This window comes from Thamnophis elegans, chromosome 3 (assembly GCF_009769535.1).
Source record: "Thamnophis elegans isolate rThaEle1 chromosome 3, rThaEle1.pri, whole genome shotgun sequence".
Taxonomy (NCBI): Eukaryota; Metazoa; Chordata; class Lepidosauria; order Squamata; family Colubridae; genus Thamnophis; species Thamnophis elegans.
Window position 1 is genome coordinate 129,284,055 of NC_045543.1, and position 17,979 is coordinate 129,302,033.

A 17,979-nucleotide genomic window follows, 5' to 3' on the forward strand; every position below is an offset into this window, starting at 1 on the left:
CCACCTGATTTTTTTGGAGGATTCTAAGGAAATGTTGGGCCTTGCCAATCACCAGAGATGTGTTGTTTTTCCAGGTGAGGTCTTGACTGATAAGCACTCTCAAGAATTTAAAAGAGGAAACCCTCTCCACAAAGCCCCCCTTGATATACAGTGGGGCAGGTTCCTCTCTGTGCTTCCGGAAATCTAGCACCATCTCCTTTGTGTTACTAGTTTTTAGATGGAAGTTGTTTTTTGAGCACCCTGCGGATACCTTCTGGACTTCTTCCCTGTATGTTGATTCGTCCCCTCCAATTATGAGACCAGTTATTATCAGTTATAATGATAGTTCAATGGCAAATCATTTGGTACATTGCTGAAAAATCTCCAAGTAGTCTCCAAAAACCAACTTTGACTTGATTATTGTTTTTAGTTCCCTAAAAGGAACTCATAATGCAAGACAACCCGAAAGAGGCACTGATTGTTTGGCAGAAGCATATTCTACAGTATTTTTTTGGAATATAAGATGCACCAGAGTATAAGACGCACCAAGATTTTGAAGAGGCAAATTAAAAAAAAAGTTTTTGCATTCTGCAGACCTCCCCAAAATGGCCCGTTTTTCACGAAAATGGCATGAATAGCCTTTAGGAGGCTTGTGCCCCCCCAAAACAAGCAAAAACCGGCCCATTTTCATCAAACAAAGGGCATGAATAGTCTTTAGGAGGCTCTCTGAGCTTGGTTGCTTTCTCACAGACGTTTCATTACCCAAATTAGACAACATCATCATTGCTCACGATGATGTTACCTAGTTTGGGGTAATGAAACATCTGCAAGAAAACAACCAAGTTCAAAGAGCGCTAATTTCACTTCAAACCTGAGCTACAAATCTCCTCTTTCGCCAAAAATCTCATCAGGGAAAGAATGAGGAACCAGACTCGGGGTATCAGCGATATGCTGACACTGTAAACTGCTTAGAAAGGACTATAAAGCACCGTGAAGCTGTATACAAGTCTAAGTGCTATTGCCATCGCAGCATTCGTTATTTTAGTGATATTTGGGATGAGAACATCAGTGAAAGTGTTCCTACCTTTTGTACAAGTCTACAATCCAACTGCCTTTACACTAGCCTCTTCCTTCGTAGTCAACATGTCTACATTTTGAAGACGATTACAACATATTTTCCAGGAGATGTATTTTCCATACAGCACTTTTTTCAGGATATTTCTTAAAACATTGCTTATAAAATGGTATTCAATGTTTATTTTTATTATTTCACAAAAAAACATATATTCAATGGATAAGTGTGTCAGAAGCGAGAGCCAAGCTTTTATATTTAGTCTTCTGAATCTCTGCTCTACTGTTTTTAGTGATTAATTGCACAGTGAGAATGTCTGGTGTAGGTGAGCCTCTGTGTTAATTAAGCTAATTATAACTTTTGTTCACAAATACCTGGATGCAGCCTCATCCACTTGTAAAACATAGAAACAGTAAATATAGTGCTGACAGATCCTTTCTATTTCCATGCGAACTCTGGCAAAAAAAAAAAAAAAGCATTGTAGGTGTTTTTAGCTGCATAATTGATTTTAAAACGTTGTTTTAAAAGAATAGCTAGAGAGCAAGAGAGGTATTCACTTACCTTCCCTACCGGTTCGCAAATGTGAGTGCATGTGCGCATGCCCACGCTTTGCTCGCCTGTGCTACGTCCGCAAATGTGTTCAGCCTTCCGCGCAGGCGATTTGGCTAAAAAAATGACTAAATGGGATGCTATAAAGCCGGGGTGGGCAGGTGGAGCGAGCCACGATTTCTGCTACCGGTTTGGGTGAGCCAGTCCGAACCATCAGAATATCACCTCTGCTAGAGAGCATAGTTTTCATAAAACAGCGTGGCGAACCTTTTTTTGGATCCAGTGCCAAAAAGCGGGGGGAGCGTAGGGGGGTAGTGCGCGGATGTGCCATACCCATAATGCTATGTTTGTGACACACACACACCTTGCGCGCATGCGTGCATGACCAGCAAACACCCCCCCTTGCTTTTGGCACGGTTTTTTTGCCCTCCCCAGGTTCCAGAGGCTTTCTAGGAGCCTGGGGAGGGTGAAATCAGCACCTCCCACCCCCCGGACACCTTCCGGAGGCCTTAGGAGATTCCCTGAAGACTCCAAAGGGCAAAAAATGGACTATGGGGAACCCAAAAGTTTGGGAATTGTGACTTCCGGTTTGCTCGTAGGGCTGGTTTTTGCCTTCAGGGAAGCCTTCTGAAAGCTCCGGAGGGCAAAAAATGACCCTATGGCCAAATGGGAAATCCATTCCCAAACTTCCGGTTTGCTGTAAGTCTGGTTTTTCACACAAAAATGGCCTCAAAAGAAGGCCGAAATCATCTGGCCAGCGCATGCATGCACGCTGGCCAGCTGACAGGGCAGCGCCTCTTGTGCCCTAACAAATGGCTCTGTGTGCCACCTGTGGCATGCGTGCCATAGGTTTGCCATCACGGTCATAATAGATGAAAGGCTATCCCTCCCCCCCACTCCCCGGGTTCTTCTATAACCGAGTTCTTGTTTCTGGCAAAAAGATAGTCAAGCAGAGGCTCCAGGGAGGAAAAAAAGTGCCCTAATCCAATTTGAGTACCTCAGATCTTCTGGGAACAGTTGCATTAATTGGCAGCAGATTTCAACCACTGAGTTACGAAACACCCATCAACTGCAGCATATTTTCTAAAACAGGCTTAAAGCAACCCCACACTCTCTGCTGCCAAAGCACAGGAAACACACCGCTGGAAAACTGTGTCCCTGCCCACACGCACAATCTCACTTCACAATTACCTGCTGGTTGCTGACCACAACAATTTTGCTGCCACCTGATCTGTAGAATTCAATCCCATTTTCCATTTAGAAACACCCTTGTATCGTGTGCCTTTTGCTCTGCTGCTGGGACCAACTTCAGACATCAACCAGTTGTCTTCTAAGTTAATTGTGGGAGTGGTTGCTTATCTATGGATTTTATAAAGAACATAGAATAATACCGTGTTTCCCTGAAAATACAACATGTCCTGAAGCTAAAGTCTTGCCACATTTTTCGGGTGGGGAAAAATATAAGCCCACGCCCCCAAAATAAGTCCCCTGGACAACCCTCCCCCCTCAGGTGAGGTAGAGCATCTCTCACTGACCTAGTGGTATCCTGTAGGCGCCAAGCTGCAAGAGCCAAGGGGGAAGCGGAAGAAAGGCACTCAGGTTGCTTGGCACCTTCGGGATACTGGTAGGATGGGGAGTTGCATTCTGCCTGGCTGGAGGGGGGAGTTGCTGGGCGGCTGTGCCCTTGCGAGCGGGCTCCCAAAGAGCCGGGCACAGCCTCAGGGGTGAAGCAACCATGAGGTGACCATGCTCATGAGCAGCCACCTGGCAAAGCCCCTCTCCAGCCAGACAGAGCACCATTCACTGACCTAGGGAGTATCCCTAAGGCGCCAAGCCATGTGGCGCTCTGCCTACCCCCCAGCTCCCACTGCTTGGCACATTCGGAATATGCCCTAGGTCAGTGAATGGTGCTCTAACCGGCTGGAGAGGGCAGTTGTGTGAGTGCCTGCTCCACCCCCAGCTCTCATGCCTCCCAGCGTCACCATGCCTTGGGCTAGCTGTCCTTGCAGCCGCCACCGAGCTCCAAGCAAAACTTTTTGTCCAGCTTCCAAACTCTGGAACTCGGCTTCCAATTCTTCCAGAAGTGGCCGCTCCGGCAGCCTGCCCATAACCATAGAAAACATTCCTAGAACGGCCGCTGCTGCAAGAATCGGAAGCCGAGTTGGGAGCCGGACAAGAAGTTTTGCTCAGAGCTCGGTGGCAGCTGCAAGGACAGCTGGCCCAAGGTATGGTGAGGCTTGGAGGCATGAGAGCTGGGGGTGGAGCAGGCACTTGTGCAACACCCCCCTCTCCAGCCGGGCAGAGCTCCATGCACTCAACTAGGGGCTATCCTGAATGTGTCAAGCCACGGGAGCTGGGAGGCGGGCAGAGCGCCACATGGCTTGGTGCCTTAGGGATACTCCCAAGGTCAGTGAATGGTGCTCTACCCAGCTGGAGAAGGGGTTTGCTGGGTGGCTGCTCATGAGCATGGTCACCTCATGCTTCGCCCCTGAGGCTGTGCCCGGTTCTTCGGGAGCCCAGCTACAAGGGAGCAGCTGCCCGGCAACCCCAAAACAATAAGCCCTCCCCCTCTAATAAACCCAAGGCCATATTTCATGGGTCAAAAAATATAAGACCCTGTTGTATTTTCGGGGAAACATCGTAAGGTTGGAAGAGACTTTGGTGGCCTAGTCCCATGATGGCAAACCTTTAGCACGTGTGCCAGAGGTGGCATGCAGAGCCCTTTCTGACGGTACGTGCACCATTGCCAGCTGTTCTTCTGGGTTCTGTCACGCACATGCACACCGGATAGCTGGTCTGGCGTGCATGTATGCAGAGGGCAGCTGCTCTCTTCCAAGTTCTGGCACATGCATGTGCGCTGGTCAGCTGGCTTTTGTATGAAGGCCAGCTGGCCATCGCACATGCGCGAGCTGGAACCTAGAAAAGAGCTGGCTGGTGTGTATGTGTGCCAGACCATCTGTCCAGCGCATATGCACACTGGCCAGCTGCTCTCTTCTGGGTTCTAGCACACACACTCAGTGCCGAAATGGTTAACCATCACTGCCTTATACCCTTTCAGGCGATTGGCTGCACTGATTTTATTTTTATCCTACTGTAATCTGGCAACTCTCAGTGGTTATTTACATGAAAATGATCTTGCCAACTACTTACATGATATTCATAATCTTAAATCATTTTAAAAATCTGCCTAAGGTGAAAAGTGAGCTATAAATTTTATAAATAACAAGTAACTCGAATCATGTAAAATAAATGTACAGCTGATCAGACACTTATGAAAAGCTCCCTGAAGGTTTGTGTAATTTGAAATTAAGATTTAAATTCCCTCTGGTCTTTCTTAGACCAGACTTTAAAAAATATGTATGTATGTAATTACACAAAGGTTAATTGAATATTCTATAGATATGTTGCCACTTGTTTGCATCCATAGTTAACATTCCAGTAACCGAATCTGGAATTTTGAGTACAAAACAAATAGGGGGTTTCCACTTGCCACAAATGATTTTAAAATATTAATCTGTTTAATGGGGATGAGCCTCTCTTGTAGTGAGGCAATTAAAAAAGTGTATATTACAACTGATCTAAATTTTTATATTACATTTAAAGGATAATTTAGGCAACCACTTTAATAGTATTCCTTGTCAAAAGAGGCACTGCTCTGATTCATCTAAAATACTAAAAGCATCCCATGTTCTTTAATGGAACTACGTTGAAACATGTTCCATGACACTCAGTGTTGGCAAAAGTAATTATTAGGTTTGATGTAGAAAGTTCACTCCTCGGTATTGTTCACTTCTTAGTACAATGGTCCACTCCTTGTTATTTCTTCAATATTCTGGGATGTTTTGAAGTTTTGTATATATATAGTGATAGGAAGAATTCATGTTGATTCTGTTCTCTGGAGGCACATAAGCAGGTTGGGGAGAAGAAGAGATACAGCCCAATGCATAAGTTCCATTCTCTGCCCAGTGTAAACTCCCTCTATTTTTCCTTCAGGTTTTCTGGGCACACTACAAAGAACAATGGGGTTTTAATAGGAAGTGAATGAAATGAGCTTGGGGAAAGTAAATGAACTTAATACTTATTGTATAATCATGAACAGCCCCTCAGACTTTCAAGATTGGAGTGGCACATAAACTAGAATAAAGACAGGGGGGAAAGGCAACACACTTACTGAAATAAGACAAAGTACCCAGTAGGATTTACACAATATGTTTGACTAGCTGAATACCAGTGCTCTGCTATGAAACTATGTGATTGGGCTTTATAAATCAACACTTTACAGTTTGAAAATTAATGGGTAGTTATGATCTGCCTCTCCCTCAGGCTTGCCCACGGAAGACTCCCCTATCCTTTCCCCTTCTCTCCCTCAGACTTGCATAGAGGCCTCTCCTATCCTAACCTGGGTACCTGAGAGACCGCCTCCTGCCAATTACCTCCCAAAGACCAATTCGATCGCACAGGCTTGGCCTTCTCCGGGTTCCATCTGCCAGCCAATGCCGGCTGGCGACCCCCCCGGGGGAGAGCCTTCTCTGTTGCTGCTCCGGCCCTCTGGAATGAGCTCCCCGTGGAGATCCGGACCCTTACTACCCTCCCGGCCTTCCGTAAAGCTACTAAGTCCTGGCTGTTCCGGCAGGCTGGGGGCTGTTAAAGCACCCAGCCCCGTCTTAATTGTGACTGTTGTGGATTTTAAAATTGTTTGTATTATCTTATTTATTCCCTCCCCTGTTTATTGTGAGCCACCCGGAGTCCTTCGGGAGTGGGCGGCATACAAAACCAATAAACTCAAACTCAAACTATCCCCTTCCCTCCCACAGGCTTGCCCCCCAGAAACCTCTCCTATCCTATCCCATTTACTCCTTCAGGCTTTCCCCCCAGAAGCCTCTCCTACCCTATCCTGTTCTCTCCCTCAGGCGCGCCCCAAAGAATCCTCTCCTATCTTATCCCGTTCACTCCAAGTTATTTTCAGGTTGGGAAAGGGAGTAGAATGTGTAACTCCTTAGCATCAGAGCGTGTTAATAATAATATAAGAAATACTCATGGTCTGATGGTCATTTCAAAAAATCCTTTCTTAGAAGCCAAGAGGAAGCCAAGAGGAACATACGTGCCACATTTCAAATTTGTAGGCTTTACAGTTCTGGAGATTTTGTGATCGCAGTGTGAGTGGCTTTTGCTTTTATTTACATAGATTAATGCAAAACTTGTTTTTTTGTGTACAAGCTCTGCCTTTATGTTTCAGTGTACTTTGTGAATACAGAAACGGGGTTGATTCCACAACTGAGTTCAATGTGTTGAGTGAATGCAGTCAATATGAATAAAATTAGCATTTATTGGGTAGCTGGGGTGTGTGTAGAATAACAAAAGGTTTATGATGTTCTTCATTGAGAACACCGAATTGTTGGCTCAGCTCTGATTTAAGCTGGTATGAACTTGTCTGTACTGCAACAACTTACCATCAATTCCTATATACGTTTCCTTGCATGAAAATCTACTTCAGAATATGTCCCACTGAAATCACTTCTTTTGAATACGCTTTTTCTTGTTTTACGAAAGCAGGCTATAAAAAGTTCTAAAACTTATAGGAATAATACAGAGGTGGGTTGCTCCTGGTTTGACCTGGATCAGGCGAACCGGTAGTAGAAGTGGTGGGAGGCTCCGCCCACCTGCCTGGACCAGTAGTAAAAAAATTGGAAACCCACCACTGGAATAATAGCTACTTCCTACCGCACCCTTTGCCGGCCAATGTCGGCTGGCGACTCCCCAGGGGAGGGCCTTCTCTGTGACTGCTACGGCCCTCTGGAATGATCTCCCCATTGAGATCCGGACCCTTACCACCCTTCCGCAAAGCAACTAAGACCTGGCTGTTCCGGCAGGCCTGGGGCTGTTGAACTATCCAGCCCCCTTCGAGGTTATGACTGTTGTTGTATTTTAAACTTCTGTTTTCTATTTTTATTTTTGTACCCCCTCCCCTTCTGATTGTTAGCCGCCCTGAGTCTTTCGGGAATAGGGCGGCATACAAGTCAAATAAAACCTAAACCTAAACCCTTGGTGGCGTGGTGCAGTGGTTAGAATGTACTACTGCCGGATAACTCACTGCTCACCACTAGGAGTTCGGTTTTGAATGGCTCAATGTTGACTCATCCTTCCATCCTTCTGAGGTCCCAGATGAGGACCCAGATTATTGGAGGCATAACGCTGACTCTGTAAACATCTTAGAGAGGGCTGAAAAAGCACTATGAAGCAGTATATAAATCTATTGTTATTTTGAAAGAAGACAAGTTGGATGAACAGGATTCAATGCTTCTGAAAATACAGTAAATATATACTATTTGGCAATAAAGTTGAAAAAACAGAATGTTACAATTTGTGGAATCCAGGAGTCCTTCTAATCCTTCTAGAATGATAGAATCTAGAGACGTGAAGGTCTCTACTGTTGATACTGTGGTGTCTTGTATTGTAAGAGGTGGTAATATAGGAGGGTTTCTCCTAAAATCTACCATTTCTACAGTTTTGAGTGTATTTAGTTCAAGATTGTTCTGTTGCACCACAAGGCTAGTTGTTCAACCTCACGTCCGTATGCAGATTCATTGTTTTCTCGAATGAGATCAATCACTGTTGTATCATCTGCAAACATCAGTATTTTAACACGAGGGATCTTTTGAGATGCAGACATTGGTGCACAGAGGGAAGATCCGTGGTGGCACAGTGGTTAAAGTGCAGTACTGCAGGCTACTTCTGCTGATTGCTGATTGCCAGCACTTTGGCAGTTCAAGTCCCACCGGCTCAGGGTTGACTCAGCCTTCCATCCTTCCGAAGTCGGTAAAATGAGGACCCAGATAGTTGGGGGCAATATGCTGACTCTGTAAACCGCTTAGAGAGGGCCGTAACGCACAATGAAGCGCTATATAAGTCTAAGGGCTATTGCTATTCTAGGACTCCAGGGGGAGTTCTCTATTCTTCCATATATGCAAATAGCAGATGATCTTGTAAGTTGTCTTTTGCTATTCTTAAGGGAGACTATTATTTCTTTCAAATGTGATGTAATGACAATATAGAATTCCAGCCAGAAAAAATGACATTTGTTGTAATCCAATATATCTGGACACACCTATCTGCTTTACTAGAATACAATACTGCAGATGCTTTAATACTATAGTTAATAATATTGTTGGTACTTAACTAATTTAATATTTCCTAACACCTAATAAAGTTTGAGATATTAATATTCTGTAAAAGCCAGCAACCAAGTTTATATTTTATCACAATCAAGCTAGATGTGAAAAATCAACCTGGAAGAAGAAAATAGCAAAACACTTATTAAGAAAACAGGAAGAATGTTATCACCAAGATCAGATTCAGCTCAGACACTTCACTGACTGCATATCGATAGAATATTTGCATTATGCTCGCTGGTACATGACTTGGGAAGAAGTCATTTTCTAAAGAACTCCGGGTGGTTATATGGACTAACTGAAGATCTTATGGTAAGGTTGCCTGCAGATATTCAAATGATTATTAGATGACAGTAAGGAGCTAGAACTTTCTGCATTGTTGTTGCCATCTAGCAGTCATCAGGATTTTTGTAGGGCAATCTACAAAATCTAGACCTTTTCCCATGTGGTTTCTGATAAAATACTGGAATGAAAATAGGGCATTATTCTGGACTATGGTGAGAAATAGGGTTTTGTGCTAATAAAAGGCAAGACGTTCCTTTCAATATTATATATATGGGATGCATTTTTCCAGAAAAACACAGTAAATGCATTCAAGGCATGTTTACATGTCAAGCTTAGTATAAATCATAGTTAAGAGATTTATTCTTGGCGCTTCCTGGGGGCGTGGCCTGTTGCCGAGGAGGGCTCCACCGAGCTCCTCAGAGATCTGGTCTGTATATCTAAATAAGATCATAGATAGCACCCCTTTTTGGCTAAGAAAGGGGCAGGGTGGGTAGCTCCGTAGACTAGGGTCTATTCGTAAGCCACAGCCTTTTTCTTTTTTTGGCTGTGGAAGAGATTAGATCCAGCCGAAGCGGAGCTTTTATCTCCGGCCAGTTCTTCTCAGCTGCCTTTTTTTTTTTTTGGCAGCCCCAGACAGGCTAGCCCCCCCCAGGACAAAACAAAGTTTTTTTCAAGCTAGATTTGATACGGGAGGGTACCACCCCTGTGAGATTTATGCTTTTATTACTATCTTAAATACCAGCACCATTCGTCTTAAAGACTTCTTTGTTTAAATAGACTTCAAAATGGCGATTTCTCTCCGTGGATGATTACTGGATGTACTTAGCCGGGCTTATCTTCCTGCAGACCGCTCCTTAACAAAATAAACTCTTTTTCTTTGGAAATAGAGGGGAGCGAAGCGCTGCTTACTTGTTTATTTATTATGGCACCCAGATCAAAGAAGCGTCTTGCTACAAATGTGTCTAAAGAATTTAAAGAATCTTTTTTGGAAATACAGCCTTTGTCTCCTACGCCCTCTACTGGAGAAGTTTTAACACAGGAATATCTCTTTAAAATCTTTGATGCCTTTAAGCAAGAACTTAAGGAATTTGTATTGCAACTTTATGATGATCTAAAATCTAAAGTTAATCAAATGAAGGCGAATACGTTTGCAGCCGTGTCTGCCCTGTCGGATTACTCTGCTGAAATAGAGAACAAATTGGAAAGTCTGGAGAAGGCTAATTTTGATTTGACTACCAATATTCAAATTTTACAAGAAAAAATTAGAAATAACGAAGAACAGCTTATGATGCTAAATTTTGATAGGAAGGCATTTTCAATAAGAGTCAGAGGATTCCGTGAAAAGGAGCAAGAGAATTTGAAACAGACCTTTGCTGAAGCCTTCAGCCATGCGCTGGGAAGCCCGGGACTTAACTTTGATTGGCAGATTCGGAAAATCTATCGCCAGAACTCATTGATAGCGGAACAGCGACAGCTCCCGAGGGATATAATTATACATTTCTCTACAAAAGAATCTAGAAACGCGATTGTGCAAAAGTTTCATAATAACAGTCTCCGAGTTGATGACCAGGACGTGATTGTCTTCAAAGATATACCTTCCCAGATGTTGAAAGCAAGAAGGGACTACACCTTTTTAACTAAAGAGCTTAGGAGTCAACAGATTCGATACAGATGGGAGGCCCCTGCCGGCATCACGGTTACATTTGAGAATCAAAGATTTCGTCTTAACTCTGTTTCAGAGGCTCAAGATTTCTATTGTAGGATTCTGAAGGCGGGACTTCCTGATGCGCTTGGAAGAGAGGAGAGACAAGCGGAAGGAGAAAGCAAACGGCTGGCCATGCGGCTGCAAGATGGAGGGGGTAGCCCCTCCTCCCTCGGAGAAGCAGAAGAACGCAGATCGAGAATTTAGATACTTCAAAAGACTTCCTAAAGTTGAGGACTGAATGGGGGTTTGAGACCTCTCTCCGGTAGAAAAAGTGGACTAATTTTTATCAGAAGGGAAAGCTGGGTGAAACTACTTTGAGCTAGATTCTAAAGTAACGTTAGCATAAATTTGATAGTGGTTAAAAGAATGCGGAATGATTTATGTTGTTTAAACTTTGTTAGATGGGACTATTTTAAAATAGAAGGTTAACTGACTCCTGCTGAAAGTATTATTTGAATATGATCCATGCTATTTAACTTTTATTTGAAGGGAAAGTTGGTTGTAATAGTTTTGAGTTACATTTCAAATAAACGCTAGTATAAATTTGATAGTGGTAAATATTAGACAAGCAAGAGATGAGGGTAAAATGCATGTGGAATGAACTACGTTATTTGAGGTAAATACCAGACAAGCAAGGGAAGAGGGCAAAATTTATGTTGTTTAAAGCTTATTAGAATAGGAAGCCGCTTGGGATTATCTTAAGATAACTGTAAAAAGAATGCGGAATGATTTATGTTGTTTAAACTTTGTTAGAAGCGACTACCTTAAAATAGAAGGTTAACTGACTCTTGCTGAAAGTATTATTGGAATATGTGGAATGATTTATGCTACAAATTGCTCTGAGTTATATTTTAAACAAATGGTAGTATAAATTTGATAGTGGTAAATATCAGACAAGTGGGGGATGAGGGTAAAATACATGTGGAATGAACTAAGTTATTTAAATTCTATTAGAAGGGGAAGTCGGTTGGAATTATCTTAAGATAGAAATTGATTCCTGTGTAAAGTAATATCTGATCTACGCTGCTTAACTTTACTAAGAAGGGGAAATCTGGTTAGATTATTTTGAATTACTGTTTGAAAAAGGGGTAAAGAAAGATCACTTACGTTGTTTAAATTTTACTAGAAGGGAAAGTTTGATTACTTGTCTGTAAAGTTATATTTGAATATATGGCATGAACCACGTTGCTTAAATCTTATTGGAAGGGATCATGAGGTTTAGGAAGGGAACGGGAGAGCCTACAGAAGGTCGGGGTAAATAGCAAAGAAGTAAGAGATGAGAATAAAATATAGATAGAATGATTTATACTATTTAAGCATAGATAAAGATGGGGGGCTGAGATCAACACAAAGAGTGGTTTCTTTTTTTTCTTTTTTCTCTTTTCTCTTTTCTTTTTTTCCTTTTTTTTTTTTCTTTCTCTGCTTTTCTTTTTTTTTTTTTGATATATTACTTTTATTTTTTAATCCATATGTATACAAGATATTTTAGATAGAAGGTAGTGCCAGGTGTGGGCCCTGGGAAGTCGGGAGGATTAGGGATGGGGATTGTGGGGGGTGGGGTGGGGGGTGTTAATATAGTTTTAATAAGAACAAGAATGTATTTATATACGGTGGTTCTTTTTTATTATTATTATTATTATTATTATTATTTTCCTTGGTTCACTTTACTTTTATCAGATCAAACAATACTCGAATAAAGGCATACACCAAGGAGGGAGGTAGAGGGAAGGAAGAGGGAGGAGTAAGGAAGGAGTAAGGGGAATGTAAGGAGTAAGGGGAGGGTGTCTGGGGAGTAAGGGGAGAAGGAAGGTTTGAGGGGAAAGGGAAGTAGGAGGGGAGTGTTAGAGGGAGAAAGGAAAGTTGGAGGGGGTAGATGGGGTGTATGGAGGATGCAAGGGTTAGGTGGGGTTGTGAATGATGAGTTGTGTTTCCTTTTTATTTGTTCGTTTTATTCCCTTTTTCTTTTTTTTTCTTTTCTTATAGTAAATACCCTGTATATAAATGATTGCAAATGGAATGTGAAAATTGAATAAAATATTTTATATAAAAAAAAAAAAAAAAAAAAAAGAGATTTATTCTTGGCTCCATGCCAGATGATATAGCAACTCAAGTTCAGTTGCAGTTTTTGGCCACTCCGGAATCTATGCCAACTTCATGGTTGGTGATAGGGTGATATTTCCACTCCCCCATTCATGAATGAACTTAACTTAATCAAGTTGGAGTCATGACATATGAAACCAGCATCTTTGTACACTCTTGGGATTTCCATTTCCTTGCAGCCCACCAATGCCCAAGGATTTCAAAATAGAACCAGTGAAATGAAACTACTACTGCACCTCGAATAGTCTCAGCTACTGATTCTGTCCAGACACTGAAATAAGGTATTAATGATAGATCAACTCCTCAAGTTTGGAACACGTATAAGATCATGATTATAGGTAAGCTAACAACTAAATCATGAGTAAAATCATGGTTAATTGCTTCATCTTGGCTTAGAATGCAATATAAACTGGCTCACTCTCTTTTTGTGATGTGTAAATATAAGATTGTGTTTGATTGTGTATGCATATGGAAAGGGAAATGGCAGATAACAGAGCTTAATGTAAGTTAACATACATCACATTATTCCACCTTCTCTCGTCTCTTACCTGGGTGCAAATAAATAATATTTTGAAGCACAGGCATAGGCAATTTTTTTACTGCTTTCTGCATTTTGTAGAGTTATTTTTCAGCTATGATGAGAGTAACACTGAAGTTGAAAGAAAACATTTTGGAAGACTGCAGTGCTAAATGATTTCTGCCCCCCCCCCCCAAAAAAAACCCGTTAAAACGTAGCAATCAGTTGACAAAGAGCATCCTTACCTTTATCTTTCCTGGATGAAATCAGGTTTCTGTCTGGGTGAGCATTCTTAGTACCAAGGCCAACATGTATAATAAATAACTATTCTAAGTGTGAGCAAGTGTATAGATCAGAGGTGTCAAGCTCGATTCCACTGAGGGCTGCATCAGGGTTGTGTTTGACCTCAGGGGGCCGGATTGGGTGTGTGGACGGGGTGGGTGTGGCCAGCTCAACGTCAATCGTTTTGGGGGTGCCTGTGGTGGCCCAAATGCTGTGCCAGCGAAAACGGGCTTCTGGGCTCCATTTTCACCTGCAACAGCCTCCTGCAACCCCTGCCAGCGAAAACGGAGCTCGGGAGGACCAGCATGCAGCCCTCCTGAGCTCCATTTTCGCTGGCAGAGGCATCGCAGGCCAGTCCTTCGCTGTTTCCATGGCAGCCCGGCAAGCCAGAGCTAAGCACCCCTCGGGCCCTGAATATGACACCCCTGGAGTAGATTCTAGCAGACCTCAAGACTCATTATTCACCGAGGAGGAAAAAACCACACTGTTCAAAAAGAATAATGTAAAACTATTTGCTTTTTAATTGAAAATACACCTACAAAGTAATATTTCTCAAGCCACACCCTGGGTGCATCAATTGCCAACTCAGAATAGGCACCAAAGAGAGAATATTCTATGGCTCATGATTTCTGTAAGAAACAGAGTTAGTATAAAGTTAAAGAACTGTCACCCTTTGTAATACCATTTCCTCCTAAAGTGACAGCACGGAATGATAGTCCTTTACATGAAAATCTTTTCAGCCCCTTTCCAAAAATAGTATCCTTTCAAAAGCAAACCACAGTAAAAGTTATTCCATACAATTTAATATTAACTTTGTACACATTACAGTACCGCTATAAAAAATATCTCTAGTTACATTTCAGAAAACACCAGTCTCTAATCTAGATTTTCTTTTTGTTAGCGCAAACAAGAAACAAATAATTAAAAAAGGCACATCCATTTACTGCGTACAGTCAGAGATTACATAAGAGCTTTGCATTACTTTAAACACCATCAGACACACTGAGTTAATTCCTATTCTTTTTCCAAGGAGAAGCTAAGCGAGTGTCCTGCCTACTTACTTTCACCATTCAGAGACTGTCACTACAACAGAGGAGATATTCTTCCGGTTCGCCCCGGTTCAAGTGAACCAGTAGTGGCAGTGGTGGGAGGCTCCGCCCTCCCGCCCAGACATCATCACGGACCAGGGATGGGTTCCATCAGCCGTTACTGCCAGTTCTCTAAGGGACGTGCCATGCACACATGCTTGATGCACACAGCGTGCACATGCAGGGTACAACAAAAATTGCTGTGCATGCGCAAAAGAAAAAAAACAAGATGGAGGCGTCACCAGAAGAAGCAGTTCTGGGGCATGGCAGGTCTGGGTCACTGCCGGTTCCAGTGACCCAGGCCACCAAGTTACTACTGGTTCGGCTGAACAGGTAGGAACCCACCACTGTCACAGATGCTGTGCGCATGCACAGAAGGTTCTGCACATGTGTAGAAGCGCCGCAGGCGAGCGCTCCGGTTCTGAACCGGGAGCGAAGGTAAGAGGAATTCATACCTGCACTACAACCTCAACAATTCCACTTAACAATCTGAAATTTTAAATCTTTGAGGGTTTTATTCACCTGTTGCACTTTTAAGATAATCCTCAATGTGTTTCAGAAACTTCAAGCCAGCTTTTTTGTGTGTGTGTTATCAGTTTGACAATGTCCCTCAAAAGGCGCCATTGAGCAACAGCAAGAATCTAGGGTAGTGGTGGTTTTACCTCTGGAAAGGGCATTATTGCTATCATGTGGAAGTCTATCATTCTTGCATTTGTAATATAGTCTGGAACAGATCTTTATGGCCTCTGGGCTACATCTGGCCCTTTGGCTGTCCCTGTCCAGCTCAAATGAGATCAATGGGAAATTAGAAATGAAATGTAAATAAGTATATGCCAAGCATGCAATACAACTTCATTGCTGTTATTTTGAGAGTGGCTGCTATTTTCTCCCCCAGTTTATGTATGTGCGTGCGGGCATGCCTACACACTTTCACAGGCCTATTGGGTAGGTCCTTCCACAGGCCTTTTGGTTAGTCTGTTTCTCACGTGGCCCCTTGGGAAAATTAATTGCCCATCCCTGGCCTGGAACATGACAGGAGGCATCCAGTGGAAATACAGGCTTGTGAGTGGTTTGTGGTTCATATTAGGATTACTGGATCTGGGTTATAAAAATCCACAATGAAAACAAAGAAGTATACAAAATTCCAACTCTTTGCTGCTGTCTTGTGATTGTCTGGATTTCCACAGCCCAGATAAGGCAGGCCTCGCTTATGTTAAATCTACTTAGAAGTGAGGAAAGGCTCTTCACTAGCCATAATGCACAGACTGTTCGTTAGTAAACTACTTCCATTGAGAATTATTCCACGAGTAGGCAAAAGGAATAGAAATTGAGAGATTAGAAAAGCACAAGGGAGCCTATTCCCCTTTATTAAGCAATATAGTATAGTGTTTACTATACTGGTTTATAAAGGGGAGAGGGGATGGATAGTAAAGATCTATTGTAAACTCTGAACAGCAGCTGATGAAAAATGAGTTGGTCTGCTATAAGCCTGAATAAATCGAAATATAATTCCCACATTTGATCGTCAAAACTCAGAAACCTAAACCTTTCCCCCTCAGACCAGCAGTTTACTTAAGATTTCAGCACTGAATCCGAGAATTCGATTGTAAATCATCTCTCTTTTAATCTGCCTAGATTTGTCTGTAGTGTTTGGTGGCTCTGAATCTAACTGAGAGATTGAACCTTGAAAATGTCTTTTGTTTCATCAGACAATGCCAGCTACCTTAGCTTAAACTGGATAATGTCAAATTTTACATGAAATAACCATTTTGTAGAAATAAAATAAAAAAATCAGGGCATAACCGCAGAATTCTGAGGATTAGCCAGGATGAAACGTAGCTTTCGGTAGTTTTACAATCTTGGGAAACAAATGAATGAACCTTGAAATATCAGATTGGCAGCTATAAGGAATAACTCAGTCCTATTTTACAAAGATGCTATTAAAATACTGTTCCAACAACTATACAACCAATGTATGTTTATATTTACACCATCCTATGAAGTCAGACTCTTTCAAACATGGGACTCTCTCCCATTATTGCTGACTAGCAGAAAAAGGAATAATGGTTTAGGAGCCCCATATTACGTGTGGGATTCTACAGGTTCGGCCCGGTTTGGGCAAACGGGTAGCTCCAAAGATCAGCTATGGTTCGCTCCAACCTTCAGGTAGGCCTGTCCTATAGGCTATACTCACCTATATTTCCTTGTTTTTTAGCCCAGCTGATAGGCACGGCAATCCACTCTGTTTTCCTGTGACTGTGCACGTGTGTGCAGCACATGGAAGGCATGTAAGACGTGTGCACGCATGCTCAGCGAACCGGTTGTTAAACTGGTAGGATCACACCCCTGTCCCCACATATGGAACGTAACAGGTCACAAAGGCTAATCTCTTCCTTCAAGCATCCCATTGCAGAGATTATTCTGCTTGCCTAAAACTTTCCTTCCTGTCTCCCATGACCATGCATGCAAAATATAATTTAAAAATCTAAATTTTTTAAAAAATAAACGGGCTCTGTGAAACAGCAAGCTTCAAATGGACAAAAATCACAAGCTCATCCCAATTTTTGTTTTTTTAAAAAACTGTCCTTTCTTAGTCCCGAAGACCTCTTTTAAAAAAAGGGTCTTTTATATTTTCGATATTTATTAAATGTTTTCATTATTCTCTTTATATACTCTTTCTCTTAATAAAAAATAATCAAGCACCAGGTTAGTATTATTTTTATACAAAGTCATCTCCTCTCTGTGAGCAGGGTCTATCAGATAGATGCTGCTAACACAGAGAAAGTGGTAGTGGAATAGAAAGTTTAGTCTTTAAACCAGTTTTTTTAAAAATGTATTTAACCAAATTTTGGAAGACTCCCCTTCCTGAAAGCATTTTTGGCTCTGTAGTTTCACTATGAAAGAACAAATGTAGCTGAACCTTGTCATGTTTTATAGGCACTGCTGTCTAGAGTTCCATCTCTATGTCCATATTTAACAGTGTCAAGAGATTCCCAAATCTTTCCTGCTACAGCAGGGGTGTCAAACTCGATTTCATTGAGGGCCACATCAGGGTTGCATTTGACCTCAGGGGGGCAGGTGAGCGTGGCAAGGGTGGGCGTAGCCAGATTGACATTACTTGAGGCTCCATTTCTGGCCATGGTGGCCTCCTGCAGCCCTCTGCCAGTGAAAATGGAGCCCGGGAGGCTGCCATTGTGGCCGGAAATGGAGCCCAGGAGGCATGCATATGCCCC